Below are 6,000 nucleotides of genomic sequence, written 5' to 3' on the forward strand. Positions count from 1 at the left end.
CTTTTTGGACTTTTCACTGTATTATCTTGGACTAGAAAATTCTTTGGCATTAACTTCATTTTGCATTTTAATTCCAAAATCCTCCAGTTCAGTCTTTGTGATCTGAGAAATATCTTGTCAGTTAGACTCTAAGTCTGTTTAACTGCATTTTTACAAACCTCCAGATATTAGTTAACAAAATAAAGATGACATCAGCTCCGAGATTGCTCCTGTGCAGACCTATGAGTGTGTTTTCATTTGTTTGGAGGCACAAATGTATTACAGACAAGACAGAAAAGGGACCATGTGAAAACAAGACATGGACAAAACATGCGCTCGGTTCTTAAGTCCACCTTGGGGAGTTATTTTGCAAAAGGTGAGCATGAAAAATTGAAGGAAAAGAAGGCTGAAAAACAGGAGGAGCTGGGCGTGGTGGCACATGCAGAGGCCGGAGGATTGCTGAGAGTTGGAGGGGTCCACGGTTAATTCAAGGCCAGCTTGAACTGCGTATCAAGACCCTACTTCAGAAAAACATTTTTTAAAAAAGGCAGTAGAATGGTGATATATTTACTTAGTCATAGAAAATAATAAATTTTGTTAATACCACTGATTGCCTGTGTTCTGCAGAAAAGATTAAGAAGATACTAAAATTTTAACTCATGGGAAGAAAATGTATTTTAAAAAAATAGGAATGGGGCTTTTAAAAAGTTTCTCAAACTCTAGGCAATTTTAGAATTGTGAAAGCAATCATGCGTTCCATAAGAGTACTCAGGGCTTTCTGCCAGCAAGACAGCGTGAACTGCAAGGCAAGCCAGGTCACACCAACCTTGCTGGACTCTTAAATGTGCTAGGAGTTCACAGCGAAGTCAGGCAGCTCTATTTCCCGCTCTGGGGTTGGCATCTGATGCTTTATTACCATCCTGCTCCCTAGGAAGCATGGAGGAGGAAAAGGACAGGGCAGGAACTAGGGTAGGGATCAGGGAAAAGCTTGTTTTCAAGTTATTTTAATGGCCTAAGCACTTTTGGAAGGGGTGATTTTGAACTCGGGCACTGCGTCTGGCTGGGTGCCTACCCACAGGTACCTGATGAGGTCCTGTGTTCCGGGTTTCCCTTCTAAAGGCAGTGGAGCCCACTTATTCCAGAGCAGCTCTAAGATAAGATGACAGGATTTCCTCTGTGAGAGGAGACAAATGCTTTTCTCTGGAGTAATGCGCATTCCACAGGTCCACAGAGCAACCTTTAGTCCTCCCCTACCCTGACCATGGGAAGTCACAAAGCCTCTTTCACCTCTGGCCCAAGGCCAGCTTGCAAAGCACAACTAGAAGAGCATAAAGATAAGGTAGGAATCCCCGAGCAAAGTGCTAACATGACCTGCTGCTCGGAACCCTCCTCCCTGCCTCTGCTTCCCGGGTTATCTCAGCCTGAGAGTCCCTATGCCCAGCCCGCTTTATACACCTTCAGGTTATAGCCATAATTTACCCTGATTTAGGTTTGGGAAATCAGTTTTCCTCTGGGCTCATCTGGGACTTGATGGGGATTTTTTTTTCCACTTGAAGAAAAAGAAAGTAAATATGAGAACACAGGAATGGACAGGTTTACAAAACCCAGGCTTTTTTTTCAATCCTAATCTCAGCGGGCCTGGCTTTAGCCTAGCTGGACTGGCAGTTTGCGAAGCACCCCGCTCCACTCCCTTTTCCTGGCCTCCCAGTGTCTGGGATGATGGGGCGGAGGCTGGACGCAGCTCTTCAGATTTTTGGTTCCAGGTCACTTTGGAGCAAAGGATCTTTGGGAAATCCAAGGAAGGATCCTGGTTCCTTCTGGAAGTTGTTTCTGTGTCTGCTCTCTGGAGTTAACCCTCGGATTATTAGTTCCTGCTGGGGGCTCCACAGTTTACCTTGCCACAGACCCTTTCCTCCTTTGGCTCAAGTTTAGTTCTTTGTTTTTCTAAGTAATAACTTAAAAAGCACTGAATTTTCCTCCCTGCTCTGCAAGGATTCTGCCCTGATCTTCAGATATTTGTGTTGCGCCCTGGTACTCAATGTCTCTTTGTGGGTCTGCACCCTAAGAATATGACTTTTGCTGGGTTCCTCTACTTCCCACTGGGTAGTCTGTCTGATGGATCTGCTGGGGTTGGGTGAAGAGGGTCGCTTTAACACTTGCGTAGACTGCCAAGTCTTCACCTTACTCCATGGTTTTCTCCTGCCCCTCAGATCCCCACCAGAGGGTTGTTCCCTCCTGCTTCAGCCTCCCAGAGTCCTGGAATGACCAGGGTTTACCATCACTATTACTATTTTTTCTCTCCTTTTTTCTTTAGGCAGTGCTGGGAATTGAACCCAGGGCTTCACGCATGCTAGACAAGTGCTTTAAAGGTGAGCTGCCCTGGTGCGCATTTTAAATTTTCTGCTTCTTCTCGAAATAGTTTTGTTGGATGAAGTTAAAACGTTTCTTTTAATTTCTGTAAGGTTTCTTCTTTCTCCTTCCCAGTGTAAATAATTAGTGTCCTCACTTATTCTTAGTTAATGTAGCTGAGGATTTGTCCATTTTTTGATCTTTTTAGAGAAATAACATTATTTTATTGATTTTTTCTATTGTTTCTATTTCATTTATTTCTGCTCTGACTTTGTTTTGCAATTGTGTTTCTGTTTAGAAAATCTTTGCCCATACCTATTACAAGAGTTTTACCTAGTTTATGTTCTAGCAGATTAATTATATTTGCTTTAATATTTAGATCTTTGATCCACTTTGACTTTAGTTTACTATGTGACGAGAAATATGATGGAGATTCAGTGTTCTGCATTTGCACAGCCAGCTTCTTTCCTAGGGACATGTTCTAAGGAGGGTAGGAGTTTGGCTCTTTTGTCAAACATTAGATGATGAATGTGTGCTAGTACATGCTGTTTTTATCACTGTAACTTTACCATTTAAATCAAAATCCGGGATTGTGATGCTTCCTGTTTTGCTATTGTTATCTAGCATTGCTTTTGCTATTCTGGGGCTCTTCTGGTTTCATATACATTTTAAAATTGTTCTCTGTAGTTCTGTGAGGGACCCTGTTGATATTTTGATTGAGACTGCATTAAATTCATGTTTCAGTTTTGGAAGCATGGCCATTTTGAAGAAACTGCTTCTGACTGTCCACGAGGAGCACATGCCATTCCATTTTCTCAGGCCCTTTTTATGCTGTTTTATATGGTACCACAGTTTTCATTACAGGGGCTTTCACTTCCTTAGGTAGGATAATTCATAACTATTTCATTTTTCTTGGTACTATTGTGAATGATGTCGTTTTCCTAATCTGTCCCATGGAAGCCAATGTTGATGTACAGGAATACTGTTGATTTCTGAGTGCTCATTTCATATCTCATTTATTTATTTATTTTGAGACAGGGTCGCACTATGTAGTTCAAACTGGCCTGGAATTCCCTATGTAGCCCAGGCTGGATTCATTCTCACGGCAATCTTCCTGCGCCAGCCTCCCAAGTTCTGGGACTACAGGCATGTGCCACCACACCCAGCTCCTAGCCTGTGGTCTTCCTGGATTTCATTAATTCTAGTAGTCCTTTTTTTTTTTTTTTTTTTTTTTTTTCTGAGTCCTTTGGTGGAATTTTTTGGTCTTTCAGGTAGAAGACCTTCCCATCTGCAAATAAGAATCATTTGACTTCTTGCTGTCTTATACATGTCCCTGGTTTTCTTTCTCTTGCCCAGGTGCTCTTGCTAATGTCTTAAGTACTATATTAAACCAAAGATGATAGCGAACATCCTTTCCTGTTCCTGATTTTAGCGGGAAAGTTTTCAGCTTTTCTCCATTTAAGGTGACATTGGCATAAATGATTATATCTATTTTTTTTCAGATTTTTTTGAAATCATGAATGAATGGTAAGATTTTTCTGAAAGGTTTTTCTGCATCTACTGCGATGATGTGGTTTTTGTCTTTGCTCCTGTTTATATGATGTATCCCTCTTATTAATTTGCATATGTTGAATCACCTTTGCATCCCTGAGATGAAGCCTACTTGGTCATGATGAATGATCCCTTATTTATTGCCTTCTGTATGTCTGTATCTTCTTGAGGATTTTTATGTATATACTCATTAAAGAGATTGGCTGTTGTTTCTTTTTTTAAAAGTTGAGTCCTTTTCTGATTTTGGAATCAGGGTAATGCTAGCTTCTAGGAGTAACTTTGGGGGTCCTTCTTCCCTTTTAATTTCACTAAAGCATTTGAGAAGTAAGAGGTTAGCACTTTTCTGAGGTTCTTGAAGAATTCAGTGGTAAATCCATCTGGTCCTGGGCTCCTCTTTGTATTTTTTTATTACTGCTTCAATTTCATTGCCTATAATTGGATTATTCAGTGTTACTGTATCTTCTTGGTTTTGTTTGGTAATTTGTATGCTTCTAGGAATTTATCCACTTTTTTCTGGCTTCTTCAATTTATTGGAGTACAGGTTTAATGAAATAGTAATAACCTTCTGGCTTAATGTGGTGTCTGTTTTGATTTGCCCTTTTCATTTCTAATTGCATTGATTTGGGTCTTTTTTTTTTCTTTTTTGGAGGTAGAATGACTCAGGATTTACCTATTTTGTTTATTCTCCAAAGACTAGTTCTTCATTTCATTGATTCTTTGTATAGTATTTATTTTTTACTCAATTTCATTAATTTCTGCTCCAATCTTTTAAATTTCCTTTCTTGTATTAGCTTTGGATTTAGATTATTACTGTTTTACTAGGACCCTAAGGTATATCATTAGGTTATTTATTTGGGGTTGCTCTGTATTTCTGATGTGGGCTTTCATTGTATTCTATAGATTCTGGTATGTTATACTGGCATTCTCATTTGACTCTAGGAATTGTTTAATTTCTTCTTTGATTTCTTCTGTAACCCGTTGGTTATTCCAGAGGTTATTGTTTAATTTCCATATGTTTGCATAGTTTCTGTGTATCTTTTGCTGTTGATTTCTAGTTTCCTTTCTCTATGGTCTGATAATATGTGGGACAATTTTGATTCTTTTGCAGTTACTTGAGCATGCTTGGTGGCTATTATGTGGTCCATTTTAGAGAACATCTTCTGAGCTGCCAGGAAGAATGTATATTCTCTTGCTATTGTGTGGAATACTATGGAGGTAGCTATGAAGTTCATTTGTTCAAAGGTGTGATTCAACTCTGATAGTTCCTTGTAGATTTTTTTGTCTAGTTAATTTATTTGTGATAGTGGGGTAATGAGGCCTCACGTTATAATTTTGTTAGTATTGATGTGATCTTTTATGTCCAGCCCCTCTTTTGATTAGTTTTGGCATGAAGTCCACTTTGTCTAAGAATAGAATAGCTGCTCCTTCTTGTTTTCAGGCTCCCCTTGCATGGAATATTGTTTTCAATCATTTGAGTTTTAGTCTATGAAATTCATTTTGGATTAAATGTGTTTCTTTCTCTTTTTTTTTTTTTCTTTTTTCTATTTTTACTGGTACCAGGGATCTAACTCATGACCACATGCTTACAAGGCAGGTGCTTATGCCACTGAGCTAAATCCCCAGCCCCAAATGTGTTTCTTATCTAAAGCATGCCATTTGGTTTTGTTTCTTAATTTGATCTGCCATTTGGGGTCTTTCAGTTGGAGAACTGATACTATTCATGTTGAAATTTATTATTGAAAGACACCATTTTTCCTATCATTGCATTATTTTCCTGTTGCTGATTCTTTTATTTTTTCCCTTCTGTTCAACTGCTCATCCTGCCTGGGGTAGTGACTCTGTTAGACTTTTTGGCATTGTTGGCTTCCTGGTCTCTTTCTAGGATACCCTTGAGAATTTTTTTGAAGGTTGGTTTGGTGGTCATGAATTTGTATAGGTGCTGTTTTCATGGAAAGAACTCATTTCTTCATTAATATTGAAAGATAGTTTTGGGAGAGCACATATAAGAAGTTTTTGCTACGTTTTTAGGTTTTTTGTTGGGAGGCAGGGGCTTGCTATGTAGTTCAACTTGGCCTTGGACTCACTACATCACCCAGGCTGCCTGAACTCGTGACAATTCAT

Source organism: Cavia porcellus, unplaced genomic scaffold (assembly GCF_034190915.1).
Source record: "Cavia porcellus strain 051 isolate PalLab524CR breed Dunkin Hartley unplaced genomic scaffold, mCavPor4.1 scaffold_9, whole genome shotgun sequence".
In the NCBI taxonomy this organism is placed as follows: Eukaryota; Metazoa; Chordata; class Mammalia; order Rodentia; family Caviidae; genus Cavia; species Cavia porcellus.